The sequence below is a fragment of the Chinchilla lanigera genome, unplaced genomic scaffold (assembly GCF_000276665.1).
Source record: "Chinchilla lanigera isolate Chin_1 unplaced genomic scaffold, ChiLan1.0 scaffold00032, whole genome shotgun sequence".
In the NCBI taxonomy this organism is placed as follows: domain Eukaryota; kingdom Metazoa; phylum Chordata; class Mammalia; order Rodentia; family Chinchillidae; genus Chinchilla; species Chinchilla lanigera.
Window position 1 is genome coordinate 21679061 of NW_004955433.1, and position 14500 is coordinate 21693560.

The 14500-nt window shown below is 39.9% G+C and overlaps 1 protein-coding gene across 3 annotated transcripts in view; it reads right to left on the reverse strand.

Annotated features, from left to right (window-relative positions):
- The window catches only part of Cdh11 (cadherin 11, type 2, OB-cadherin (osteoblast)), a 157060-nt gene that overhangs the window by 65152 nt on the left and 77408 nt on the right, over window positions 1–14500 (reverse strand). Inside the window, exon 1 of one of the 3 annotated variants that reach the window (XM_005388460.2) lies at window positions 8160–8253. The exons of the other annotated variants lie outside the window; for them this stretch is intronic. The gene's annotated coding sequence lies outside the window, so the exon portion shown is untranslated. Of the gene's footprint in view, window positions 1–8159; window positions 8254–14500 lie in introns of those variants that run through there. 3 annotated transcript variants of the gene reach the window in all.

Sequence of the window (14500 nt, forward strand, 5' to 3'; positions counted from 1 at the left end):
AACATGTTGCATGTACTGTCAATAAAGATTTTAAACTCTTGAATTTCTGTTTGGATCTGTTTCATGGATTCCATCTCTTTTCTATGCTGGACATTATTTGTTTCCATCATTTTTCTAAGCTCATTCATTCTTTTTTCTGTGTCTTCTCTAATATCTTTGATTTTAAGCATCATGTCTTTCTGGACCTGAGTGATTATTTTCTCTATAGCTTTTTCCACTTGTTTTTTCACTTCTGCTGCTATTGTTTTAGGAAATGTCAGAGCTTGATTTCCAATTCCATCTATCTCCTTGAGCTCTGGGCTTGTCCTGTGTGAGCTGGGAATCTGGGGTAGCATTTTGCTTCTGCATCTTGTCATTTTCTATTTTCTCTTTTCTATTTTGTTTTCTATGCTCATACTTGCCAGTTTCTTATAATATACAGCTTTATCACTAGTATTTAGGTTTCCTTAGACGGTGTTTATTCCTCAGGCCTGTCTTCTAGATGCAGGTGGCTTCTAATGGGTATCCCAAGGCCCTAGCTTCCCAATTTGTAAAGGATGCAAGATTACTATTTGGCTCAGCTGCCAATCCTTTGGTACTGGGCTGTGGTGGTGATTATGACCTCATGCAGTCACAGCATTATCATTCAGGGGAGAAAACTGTTTATCACATGTAGGAAATCTTAACTAAAGTAGGACAATTAGTAATAACAATAGTTTCAAGTACAGATTCACTATTTATAAACTATGGTAACCATTAACTTGTTACCTCTGACCATGAGTAAACTCTGACATTATGTAACAAAATCAAACATATACTGTGCACTTGTATGCAATGATTTTCCCCTTAGTCAGGTAATTTCACCCTTCTGTTGGGAGCAGGAGGGTTAAGATGGTCAGAGGACAGGCTGAAATGATGAGTGAGGAGATCAAACCGAGTAGAGTCAGGGCTGGAAATTAAAGGATGATCACCCAAGTTTTGGGAAACTAGAGAACACAGGAGGGAAAGAATAAAATAAAATTCAAAGGAGTAGTAAGAAAGGGCAGGGAAAATATTTACTCCCTTGAAAGTTTAAACTCAAAAAGTAGTTAAAGAAAGAGAGAAAGTGGGTCTATAGAAGAGAATGAAAAAAAATTAAGAAACCTAAACATTGAAAAAATGAAGGGTAAAAGAGAAAGATAATGAAAATGAACAGATGAAAAGAAAGAAAAGAAAGAAAGGAGAGAAAGAGAGGAGAGAGCAAAAGGAAAAGAAAACCACATACAAAACTAACTACAAAATACAGAAGAAAACTAGATGACATCCAACCAGACAGGAGAGCGATAGCCAATCAGACAAACGAGGGAGAATGAAAATAATAAAATACTTCTGATTTTTACAGTCTGTGATAGTATACATATTTAACCCCAGAAATGTGTTGGGTATGTCGCTAATCTTGGCCTCTGGATGTGGGGCTTGGGACTGTATGGACTTCTGCTGGTGGAATTCTCTGGAGTCCAGCCACTAGCTCCTCACTGCTGCTTAAGACACTTCCATGCTTCTGCTCTCTCCACTTACTTTGCCCTCCAAACGCATGTGTGCACCTGTGCACCTGGGACCTGGCTGTTGTCCTGTGTTTCAGGTCTCAGGGTTCCTGTCAGTCTACTTGACAAAGGCGTGTGTCCTTACACTCCTCTCAAAGTCCCCACCATCTCTGAGACAGTAGAGGAAGCACAGAGTACAGACTCACACTCCTCTAGGAGGCCCTGTGTCCCAGAGGGGATGGAGCAAGCTCTGAGTGCAGACTCACACTCTCTTTTTCAAGTTTAGAGACTTTGTTAACTTGCTAAGTTTCCAAAATTCAGAATTAGATGCAAGGTAGGGACCTTGATCTATTAGTCTTGAATTTTAATATACAAATAGGAAACCTTATATACAGAGGTAAATAACTTACCCAGAATCATAAAGATAATGGTAGAAGAATCTCAATGCTTTAGCATATAGAGGAAAAACAAAGGGAGAGGGAGATGAGAAAGATAATTTTTATAGGTCTACCTTTTCCTCTCTCCCCAAAACCTGCTTTTAAAAACAGTCTTCCCTCTTAAACCATTTCTATGAAACCAAACAGATCAGTTTCAATAAGGGAAAAAGACTTCTTAAATAACCTGTCAGAGGAGAACAGGACAGGGACAATATCTGCATATACTCTCTGGAATATAACATCCTGTAGAGAACCACTGTCAGTCTGGTTTTTTATTTATAAACACTGAAGGAGAAATTGTCCCAAAGTGGCCTTAATAACTGACAATGGCTTAATGTAGTCTTTTGAAATAATTACTAAAGCCAAGGGAGAGATTGCTTCCGATCATCTGAGCCCAGAGGCTTTACAATTCTGGGAAGTGCAGCCTGTCACTTTCCCTTCCACTGAGATCCACATGCACCTTCCCAGCTCAATCAGAAGGTGTAGATGCCACCAAATAGGACTGAGGTGTACATAGAGTCATGGTGCTTCCAATTACGGAAAACTTGATTTTCCCCAGAGTCTAACTAGGCTATTCAGGAGAACTCTTTCCTAAAGCAATGACTTGCACCACTGTCATGCTAAGAGCAAAGGAAACCCTACTGCATTTTTAATGGGTTTTTTTGTGTATCTAGATGTAGAAGGTTCCCCAGCCCTTTTATTTTTAGGAAGCAGATACCAACAATAGCCTCATAGTCATCTTATTGTTGCTTCAAATAATACAATCTTTGAAGCTTAATTCTTTCTTTCAGCATATCAGTGCCATTTATCAGAAGGGATGGGCTCTTTTAAAATGTGAAGGATAACAGAAAAATAATGGGATGTAGCAAATTAGTCAAGTATCTTGTATGTGAAAGACCTTTTGAGGCATTTACCACACATTCTCAGATAGGTGGGACTGTCAATGGCAATGTCAAGTGCCTTTGTGGGTCTCAAATGATATGGTTCAGCTAATTAAATTTTTCATAATGCCAGGTTAATCTTATTGAGAATTACAGACATCAATTTTAGCTGGCCACATGGAAACATCTATTGCTCTAGATGCATTTCTAGAAAAAGAAAAAAAAACTTATTTTTAATTTATTACCAGAATCATTATTGTCAGGACACCCTCTCTCACTGACTTCTGTCAGGTAGAACTGACCATTTCCTTTCCTTTGAAACATATTGTCCTTTAAAATTTAATCATGGCATTTTCAGTAATTCATTGCTCTTGATTTCATCTTCCTCTTCCCCAGGTTATACTAATTCTGCAATATTTTGCATAATAGCTAACTCCTCACTGAATTCCTTCCCCCCAGGGACAGTGGAGTCTAGAACTGACATTATTCCTGCCCTCTTGGAACTAAATATATAGACTAGTGTTTTACATCTGAACTGAGCACCAGAACCAACTGGTAAACCTTGCACATTCATTGTCCTTACTCTACACCAAATAAAATCAATGGAACCCAGAATACAGTATCTATAAAGTTGCCAGGTGATTCTAATGTACATCTACAGTTGAGATACAGTGCTTTGGAGTGACACTGGCCAACAAGGTAGCAGCAGGTAACTGTGCCTTTTGAGTTTTAAGTTTCATTGAGTTTTAGCAAAAAGTTTCTCCATGTACTAATCCCCTTTGAAATTCTCAGTATGCTCATTTCATTTCAAGTGGTCCTTTCCACCACTGTAAAAAGTTGTATTAGTCAGCACTAAAACTCATCATTGGAACCATACAGAATTTGTTTGTGTGATGATAGAAGGTGTAAAAAGAACACTGCACTAAGCATTCAAAGACCTAACACTAACTGCATAAAGCCCAAAAATCTTGACTTTAGTTTTTCCATCTGAAATGAAAGGTTGGGCATCATGGGCAGCTCTCCAAATGTGATTAGCATAATACTCTCGAAAATCAAGAGATGTTACAACTTGTTTGTTTTCTCTCCCTAATCCCCTTTTCCTTGCCCTCCCCCACATGTAGCCATTCCCCAAGACAATAATACACTGTATGAGCTGCAAATATGTACTAATAAAATTAAATTTAAAAAGTCACAAGATGGAGGGTGACAATGGGTATACGCAGCTGGCTCCACTGGCCCCATATTCCACAACAAACAAAACAGAGAGCTGGATTCAACAAAATTTCGCTTCAAAAAGTAACTCTGCTCTTTATAAAAAATAAAGAAAAAACAAAACGGTTTGTGATATCTTGATACCTAACAGACTTCCAGTCTCACTCCAGCAGCAGGCTAGTAAATTCCTGCTTCAATGCCCATAATCTCCTGGCACAGGGAGGAGGCCTCAGCTCAAGAAATCATGCGACCACTGACAACTGACATCTCACTTTACCACTCTTGAGTCTGTTTGCTTTTATGAAGAAAAGGAGGAACGATGGCTGACCTCCTTTGCCTCCAAGTTAATTTGAGGGTCGAATGAGATAATGGATTGGGAGGCTCTTTATGAAAGCATAATGCAGGCTACACAGGTGAGGATAAGGATGATGAAATGCTGACACCAGTGGCAACTTAAGATTTCTTTAGCTAATTTTAAAAGCTTTGGCTTTTAACCTTCAGCAGTGAGGATTGTAGATAAATGTAAATTGTATTTTATTAGTACAGAAAGGATATGTGATTCTTTCCTTTTCTCTGATAACCATGTGAAATTTGCCCAATACGACAAATTGGTCCCTTTTATGAATATGGACATTTTTTTCCCCTAGATCCAATGGGATTCTTTACTGTTGACACTGAGGACCCTGATTTTAGCTCTTTGGTAAATGGATGGTGTTTTTGGTGGAAAGAGGAACAATGACTGATTCCAACAGGCAAAGATGTTACATTTTAAATCACAGAATCAATGGGGCTATAGGACTGAAGTCCCTGTGCATAAACTCTTGGAGAAGGGATGAGAATGGATCATGGGAAGAACAGACAAAAGCTTCTGGGAAAAAGATGTGAGCTCTTCTAGTCAGATGAGTCCCAGGAGTTCATCTTGTCAAGTCAGTAATCATCCATTAGCTCTCAGCCTGAAACATCTCCATCCATTGGTGGACATATTTGTTAGTGAGCTACCATCTATTAATTACCTTATTTTCACTAAAGGCATTCTATGTGGCAGATGGTGTGCCATGTCCTACATACATTTTCAATAGTCTGTTTCTCACACCTTTGTGATGTCAATATTATTGCCTCCACTGTCCAGATAAAGCAACAAGGGAGTAAAGTACTTCTGAAGCTATTTATGTCCCACTTGGAAGGCCTCCCCTTCTACCCTTTCATACTGTGGTAAAATCTATTTCTTTGGAATTCTAAATTTTACTTTCTGGAGATGCTCAGAAGTCAGCTAACCCTTTTGATATAAGGCAACTATTTAAGAAATATTAGTGGAGACTAGGTTTTCTGCAGTAGCCAAATGTTAAGAATTTTGTTAAGCACATTCTTTGCCCTCCAGGAACTAAGAGTTCGGTACAGTATTTACAGATTAGGCATTTCCCAACAGGCTTTAACATTCCCATTCAAATAGGATCAGTTCTTTCCACTTACTTAGAAAAATAGTACTCATCCTTCCACAGATGTTCTCTACTCTGCCCATCTCTTCCAATTAGTCCCCAAATGAATGAATCATGATTTTCAAACCCCTCTCTGATAACATTTTTCACCTAAGGACAGAATTTTGCTCTACATCCTTCCGTACCTAAATCTTAAAAAAAAAGGTGCTAATAAGTAAGAAAATGTAAGCAGTGTGGTGAACTGTAGGAAGCCAACCTGGTGATAAATATCTCCTAACAAGTGGAACCAGCCTAATAGGAGACAGCTCTGTTATACATCATGCGCTAAACATTGTCAAAGAGATTGGCTATGTCATTCAAGAAATTCGTAGTGTTAGAGACATAATATTTTTCTAGGAAAATCATATGTGTCTAAGGTTGTGTTTTGCCCTTGCTCTCAAAGTTCTAACACACTATTGACAAATTGCAGCTCCTTCTAAAGAGGTTTACCAGAAGGCTAAATCTGCAACCCATGGCACCACTGACTGGGCACAGAGGATTCTGCAGTGTTACTCTCTAAGGGTATGTTGTTTCAAACCACAACTGTCCCAGTCAGCCAGAGTAGATGAAGAAAGAATGATAAAGCACAGTTACTATAAGCCATGGAATCTGCTAACAAGAACTTGCTGCTTTCCTGCTCAGATATCCATCATAGAAATGTCTATCCTTGTATCTCAGGTAGGCTTCCTGTGAAATCACAGAAACATGTCAGGACCACTGAGGCTATTCCTGCTTCTGAATTCAACTGTGACATTTACTTGGACTCTCTGCAATCCCAAAGCCTAACTTTCACCTTCTGCATCTTCTACCTCTAGATAGTATAAGATGTCTCAGGATTTAGTTCCCAGCATCCTGACTTAGCTCAGATAACACTCACAAAGAGGGGAGGAATTTAGCACCTGACAGAGTTGATATAACAAATCTGCAGAGACAGAAAGTGACTAACAGTTCCAGAGTTCATTAAGCAAATGACATGTAAACAGAAAAAGAAGTCAAAAATATACTCAGGATGAAAGGGCCACTTCACAAAGAAAGGAGAGAGGGCCAAGGTCCAGAAGAATGTAGGTATAATTCTGAAAGACAGAAATGGGAAGCAGACACTGTAGCTTCTGCCTCATGTTTCCTCTGTGGCCACGCTCTTCTCATCACAAGTCTATGCCTCATTTCCTGGGAAACCCACTGTTTGTTACTATTCATTTGCTGAGAGTAGCGGTCTCACTGCTCATGGCTTTAAGATCCTGTTTAAGACATGCCAGGATTTCTTCCTGGACTCTGCTCCTACCACTGGCATATTTGCCTACCGCCTGAGGTGCGACTTCTACCTGGGCCGAGAAGACAGTAAATGATGCTGTTTCCTGCCTGTATCTATAGATCTCCTGTGTAACTGTGCACTGTCCCTGAAGAACAATTTTTGGACAAACTTAAATCAAGTATTCTTCAATCTTAATAGTGTCTGCAGCCTTGGAGTTGTTATAACTACACATCCCACTCTCACCCCACTGTGTGCCTGTGCCTCCCTTTCCTCTACACTGTAGCTGCCCCTGTGGCTGAATCTTTGCAGGATGCTGCAGAATGCAACTTTTTAAAAGTTGACCTGAGCCCACCTCTGCTACATCATGTAAATCATTTTGTTATATCAGTACCTCATCAATTTGTGCAGCTCCCTTCAACAGATGCCCACCTCTAGGCACTGGGGTAACCATTTCTGTGGAATATGCAACAAATAGAGTAACCTTGAGAATATGGGTGGAGTGAAATAACCTAGACACACAAAGGCAAATACTGTCCGATCCCACTTGTATGACTAAAACATTCGAATACATAGTAATACATAATAAAAGGTGAAATGGTGGTTGCTTAGGCTTAGGGACACAGAGAAATGGGGAATTACTAATTCACTAATCAACAGTTATCAAGTTTCAGTAAAACAAGCTAAATATGATCTAGGGATCTGCTATATAGCACTGTATCTCTAATAAATAAGACTGAATTGCATACTCTATTACAATGGCAGGACTCCTGTTAAGTATTCCTACCACAATAAAATGTTTCTCTTTAATGAAAGGAAAAATTCAAAAAGAACTTCCTGCTTAGGAGAAATGGTATAAGTGTTAACAGCACCCTAACTGACAGATTACCATGAAGAGAGCAAAGTATTGGTTTTCTGACACAAGGAGGGGTAGAGAGGTAGCACTGTGAGAAAATTCAGCATGAAGCATGGTCAGTATCTACATGAAAAGCCAGAGGAAATGTTCCTGGAAACAGAGCAGATGTTTTGACAAACATATATTTAAAACTAGCAAAGTCTTCTTCAAATAATTACAAATCAAAAACTTGGCAATGATACTGAACTCCAAACAGATGAGGAAGAAAAGGTGAACTTCTTTTCCACAAAGAATAATAAATATTTTGACATAAAGATGTGATTTATTTTCTTCTTTCTGAGTGAAGCCATCCTGGAATAAAGAAAACACGATGAGGAGAAATTTGAATTATAGTGGAAGAGCGACAGTTCTTTCACTTACAACTGGCCGGAGAATTTTCAATCAGTTCTTCAGTAAGCATAGAGAATGGAGTATACATACGGGAGACAACTGGACACCATGTATGCTGGTCACAGGAATATCTTTAAAGCAAATTACTTGCCCTTACTCTATTATGTGGTTTTGATGATCCTCAGTAGATTTACTTTCATTAGGGGGCTGGGGATTTAGCTCAGCGGCAAAAGCGGCTGCCTGGCAAGCGCAAGGTCGTGAGTTCGGTTCCCGGTACCGGAGAAAAAACAAAAACAAACAAACAAACAAAAAAAAAGATTTACTTTCATTAACCTCTCAGTGCCCTACACAGATAAAACCTCCAGTATTTTTTTCTCAGAGAGGTCCTGGCCTTAATGGGAACTCACTTGATATTTTCAGTCAGACTGGTATAACAAATTGACAGAATTATGGCACAAATACTCTTGATGAAGCTATCTTAACATGGCTGATGTCCACAGAGTTGGATCCCATGTGAAACCAAGGCTTGTTTTTCTAATGATACAGTACCTAGCAATTCATCACATATTTGCAAAAAAGCATTTGGAGACAGGGTAAACAATTTCTCTTAGTCACTAAACTTCAAAAATAAATACTAAACTGGGCGTGGTGGTGCACGCCTGTAATCCCAGCACTTGGGAGGTTGAGGCAGGAGGGTTGTTGCAAGTTTGAGACCAGCCGAGGCTACAAAGTAAGCTCAAGGCCAGCCTGAACTGCATGGTGAGACCCTGTCTCAAAAAGACTAAATAAATAAATAAATATTAGTCTGGGACTTATAAAGCCTGGACAATGGCTCAAACTCTGTTATACTAATATACCAAGTCTCTCTTATAATAATGAACAAGTCATTAACATGTGTGGGAACTAGAGGAGTTAGATTTAGCAAATTAAAATGAGATACTTCTAAACTTGACTTTCAATAGGCAATGACTTCTTGCTTTTTTGTTTGTTTATTTGTTTGTCTGATTGATTTAAGTATGTCCATACATACTTGATGGGAGGGATTTATGTTAAGACAACTATTTGTTATGTATTTGAAATTTAAATCTCTCTAGAGCCCTATATTTTGTCTAGCAATCCTGGTGGGAACTCATCTATCAAAATAATGAACTGAACTAGGTGAGTCAATGTTCAAGCTCCAAATTATTTTGTATTCTAAAGTCCAGAATCGTTTGCTTTCTAATTCTCTCTCATCTCTGGGAACTGAGAACACTTTCACTTGGTCCTCTAAGAAGCAGCATCCTGGGACAAAAGGAGATCACATACGGAGAACTGCTGGCAGTTTGGCAAATTTTAACATCAATGGAGCTGAGGTCAGAGAAATCCAGGCTAGAATCTCTGATTCCTCCAGAGAAGGGAGAACAGAGCCTTCCCTATTGACAGGTGACCTACAATGTAAAGGGCCTAAGGATGAAAGGATTATCTGTGGTGTTAATTGATTGAGGAATTAGGGCTAATGTTCTCTTTCATCTTCAAGAGTTGACACTGGTTTTCAAAAAACAACTAATACCCAAATCCTGGAGAGACTATCATTTATATGAGGAGCATGTACCACACTGGATTAGTGGGAAACTTGCAAGGGCTTTGCAGAATGCAGCACTCATGGGTGTGTATTCATATGCTCCAAAAAGTAACAGAACTGTGCCCATCAACCCCCCCATATGGGTGGGGGACCCGCCATTGTATTAAGCCGCGGCACCCCAAGAAGACAACATTGTCATGATATTCGAAGGTAGCTTAACAGTGGCCTTGGCACACTGAGGGGCAGCATAAAACAAAACAAGCAAAGTGGGTGACTGTAAATACAGTGTGAAAAGTGCTTTTGGGGTTCCTGAAGAGCTCAGAGGGGTGCCATACAAACCAAGATACCAAGAGGGAGTGTGGGTCATGGAAGATTTAGTAGATAAGCCAGTAAGTCTGAATTTAGTCTTGCAGCGCACATATACAAATGAACCAAATATTCAAGGTGAGGGGCAACAGTCCAAGCAGGGGTAACAGCACAGACAAATATCTTAGACTTGAAATTTGGGCCTCTGTTCAGGGAATCACAGGAATTAGCAGCTGTGAAATCATAGGGACTGACTTTTCAGGAAAGAAGAAAGGAGTGAGGTAGGAAATGCAGGCAGATGGTAGAAATAAACACTTACACCAATAATAAAATAGTAAATGCAACAGCAGCGATGATTTTTACTGTTTGAGCAATATAAATGCAGCCAAGTGATTAACATTAGATCTATACTGAAGCATATAAGGTGAAACAGTAGCAACTCAGGTAACCACGCAGAATATATGTGTTCCATGATTTGGGCCTCACTCAGTCAAAATAAATGGATGTCCTTTTGAATTATTTAGCTTTTCAAACTTAGAAGAACAGAGTTGTCTATCACTCAAATACTGGATAGGTCTGTACAACTTTGGGGAAAACTAAATATCTTTGTCCCACTCTCAAGAGTTGGTGAATGAGGGAACAAGGAACATAGGGAAAGGGAAATTAATGTCTTGTATAACTACAAGGCTAAACTTAGAGCTAAAAACTTGACCCTTAATCTTTACACTCTTGTGAAGCAGGGAGAATTAGTCTTAACATGACAAATGCAACAGCGAGTCAGAGAACTTTAGATTCACTAAGTTCTAATGTCAGATAAAATGGCATAGCCTCAATTTGACCCCACGTATAAGAAATAAGCCCACATGCATGTGCCAAGCGTTCTCCACCTCTCCAGCAAAAAAAGCCAAAGAAAAGTGGCTCCTGATAAAACACAGGCAGTGCTTATGCAAAGAAGGAAATTAATTTTATTCTGATTTCCCCTGATCTGTACTGTATGTACCAAATCACAGCCCTCTTTGCAAAATTAAGGGCATTAGTTATCTTCCCATTCAGTCGCAGCGGCATTATGCTTGCATGCGGGCATGCCTAGCTAAGATGAGGAATATCAAGTTTTTACAAAATCATTCATCAAGAGGTGAGACCTCACCCTGATTAGCGTTTCAATAAGAAGGCTGGGACTAAACAGAGAATAAGCACAGGATCACAGCAGCAATTAGGCATCTTCTAGACAGACACGCTTCTCCTCAGACCAATTGAGTTTGAGCAAATGAATTTTTTTTTTCTTTTACTTTCTCTCTTTTCCCTCCTGGTGTGAAATGAACTGCCTTAAATAACTGATGAAGTGACAGCAAGCCTGTTAAAGGAAACGTTTGCCCATTAAGTGAGGCTTAATTAAGCAGAGCACGGGCTAATTGTTCTCCCTTCTAATATGTGATACACCCTGGCTAAAATCTCTGAGCTTACGGGCCTGGTCTGGGAAGCCCGTGAGGACCCCACCAGTAAACTAGCGGAAAACACATATGGGCTTTGAGAGATGGCAAGCCATTTTGCAAATCAGTGGATGGACTGGAGCTATGCACACGCAAATAAAGTTAATCAAATATTAATATTTGTCTTCTGGTTATGTTCTCTATAGGTTTACTCAGAGCAAGGAAGCTGCACCCACTTTTCCCTTCACATGAGCCACTTGGATGGAATGATAAAAGGTTCAACTGCAGTTCTGTGACAATCTACAATTCTCCAAGACTGCGTCATCAGCTCCAAGAGGATGAGCATTATCAGCTGCTTTGTTCATCAGCATATCTTCAGTGGGTAGCATGGTAGCAGACATACAAGCAGCACTCAATAAGTATTTGTTGAATGAATATATGAGATAAAAGAAAATGACATTTGCATACGTTTTAGCTAAAGGGATACTTCTAGAAATGGGTTTAGATGGTATCACATGTTGAATTGTGTCTCACAAGCAGATGTTGACCCCCACTATCTGTAAACGGGTCTGATTTGGAAATACAGTCTTTGTAGACGGTCAAGGTAAGACAAAGTTACTAAGGTTGGGCTCTAATTCATGATGAGGGATATTCTTCAAAAAGGAGAAATTTTGACACAAGGAGAAGATCACTTACAAGCCAAGAAAAGTTTGAAGCTTCCAGAAGCAAGGAGGAAGCATAAAATAGATTTTCATTCATAGTCTTCAGAAGGAACTGATTGCCTACTCTTTTATATTGGAGTTCTAGCATCCAGGTCTCTGAGGCACTAAATTTCTGTTTTTAAGCCTGGAGTTTGTGATACTTGGTACCATGGCAATCCCAAGAAACTAATGTAGCCAGGGAAGGGCAAAGTGCAGACTGAGTTAGATGGATAGAGATGCCACGATGCCAGGTATCCCCCGAGGCCTCCCACTCACAGGACATTTGTTCCCTGCAAATGGAAAGGTGCTGCCTCAGACAAGATTCTCTTCTTCCTTACCGTGCATTCCCCTCTGGAAAATATGGGTAAAAATACAGAACATTTCTCCCTGGATTGATCTGAGGATTGTAGGAAATAATCCTTATGGAGCATTAACCATTATTAATAGCTTGTAATAAATGCCCGATAAAACTGTCATTATTAATGGTATTAAACCCCTGAGGACTGGGGATTTAGCGGAGCGGCACAGTGCCTGCCTGGCAAGCACAAGGTCGTGAGTTCAGTTCCCAGTACTGGAAAATAAATAAATAAATAAATAAATAAATAAACCTCAGATCTCTAGAATTTAATAATGTTAAGATCAAATTTACATATCTCTTGTTCATCATCTAGGTAATCTTGACATAGCTGTAGCAGGACTAGCCGGATTGAGCTGGCCGGTCATGAAGAGTCTTTGGAATTTAGTTAGCCTCTCATTATCTCCTTCACCATCAGAGGGATGTGGCCAGGAATTCAGGACTGGACTGTTTCTTCCTATTCTTATCTCTCCCTCCTGCCCCATTTATCAAGAAGAGACACTGGAATCCGCAAAGACCCACCTATGTTGTAACTGATCCTGGAGGGCCAGTGAGGTGCTGGGAGTGAGTCTGCAGACCAAGGGGCAGCGACCTTCAGGGAGATGTCAAGGGCTCTAACTCTGATGAGTGTTTCCCTGAGAGGGCTAAAGGGAAAGAAAAACACTAGGAAATGTGCCCTGGGCTTTGTGACTCATCTTATTTACTCCTCACAGTAACTGAATGAGGTAGTTATTGCTACCTCTATTTTACAAATGAGGGACATCCGGTTCAGACTGCCTTGGGTAATTGGGCTCAGAGTCACAAAGCTTGTCTGAAGCTGCTGTTCCAGGGCTGTTACAGCTACCCTATTGGGTCCTGCTGCCCGCTGGTGTCCACAGCACTGCCCCTGCTAGAGTGGCTCTGAATGGGCATTTCCAAGCCAATCTGCTGATAGTTTATAGCTATATACTTAAGAGTTAAATGCTTTCTGAATACCAGAGGTATCTGTCCTTAATTTCCTGTATTGTTTATGAAATGCTTGCAATAGAATGATCACAGTAATAATTCATACTTTATAGCACTTTGTAATTTACCAAGAGCTTTCTTCAACATGAGCTCATTTTATACATCAGTCAACCAGCCAAGGTGAGGGTTATTATTATCCTCAATTTATTGATGGAGAGCAAAGCAGTAAGTCATACACAGTCCTTAGTCTTCTAAGATACTAGTGCGGGAGAATGGTGCTACTTGAGAACACAGTGTGGCTGAAAGCTCCGTCTAAAGAAAAGAAAACAGTTCCCTGAGAGAAAATACAGTTTCTGTGTAGGAGTATATATCTCCAAACCCACGTCAGTGCAGCTTTCTCTCTGTTCCATGCTTCTTATCCAGGAAGACAGAACTGATTAGTAGTAGCTGATGATGATAGTGTCTTACAATTACCTATTATTTATTCCACAAGTGGTACTGTGGTGAGCACTCTACTCATTTGTTCTCGTTAACTGGCACACAGTCTTATGGTTTTTGAAGGATAACATTCAAAAATTCCATCTTACAGAAATGGAAGCTCAAGAGGAGTCCTCCTACTACATGCCCTCAGTTTACAAACAAGAAATCTAAGGCTCAGAAAAAAAGGCAACACTTCATCAAGCTAACAATGCCATAGGAGCTTTATTTCAGATAAAATTATCTCTGCGGACCAGGTTCCTTCTAGGGCTGAAATGACTGGATGCCTCCAGCCACTGTTAAACAGGGCCACCGTTCCTCCCAGACTGCCGAGCTGTGACAGTCCTTGGCTGCTGCCCAAAGGTATGCAATCAAACGCAGTTAATAGTAATCCCACAGAGAAGAATTATCATTTATTGAGTCATTACTATGTGCTGGGGACTATGTTAGGTCTTCTTAACGCAATCCCTCCCTGATCCTTGAAACAGTACCATGGGGTAAGTAGGTATTACTTGTATTCCTCTTTCAAAAATACAACATCCTCTGAAAGGTGTCCACAAATGAATTCCCAGAACTGCTGAAAAATAAAGTCTTTATATGGCAAAAAATACTCTGCTGATTAGGTTAAATGAAAGGACTTGAGATGGGAGAATTACCCTGGAATATATCAGTAGATTTAACATAATCACAAGGACCCTCACAAGAGGAGGGCGGAAGGAACAC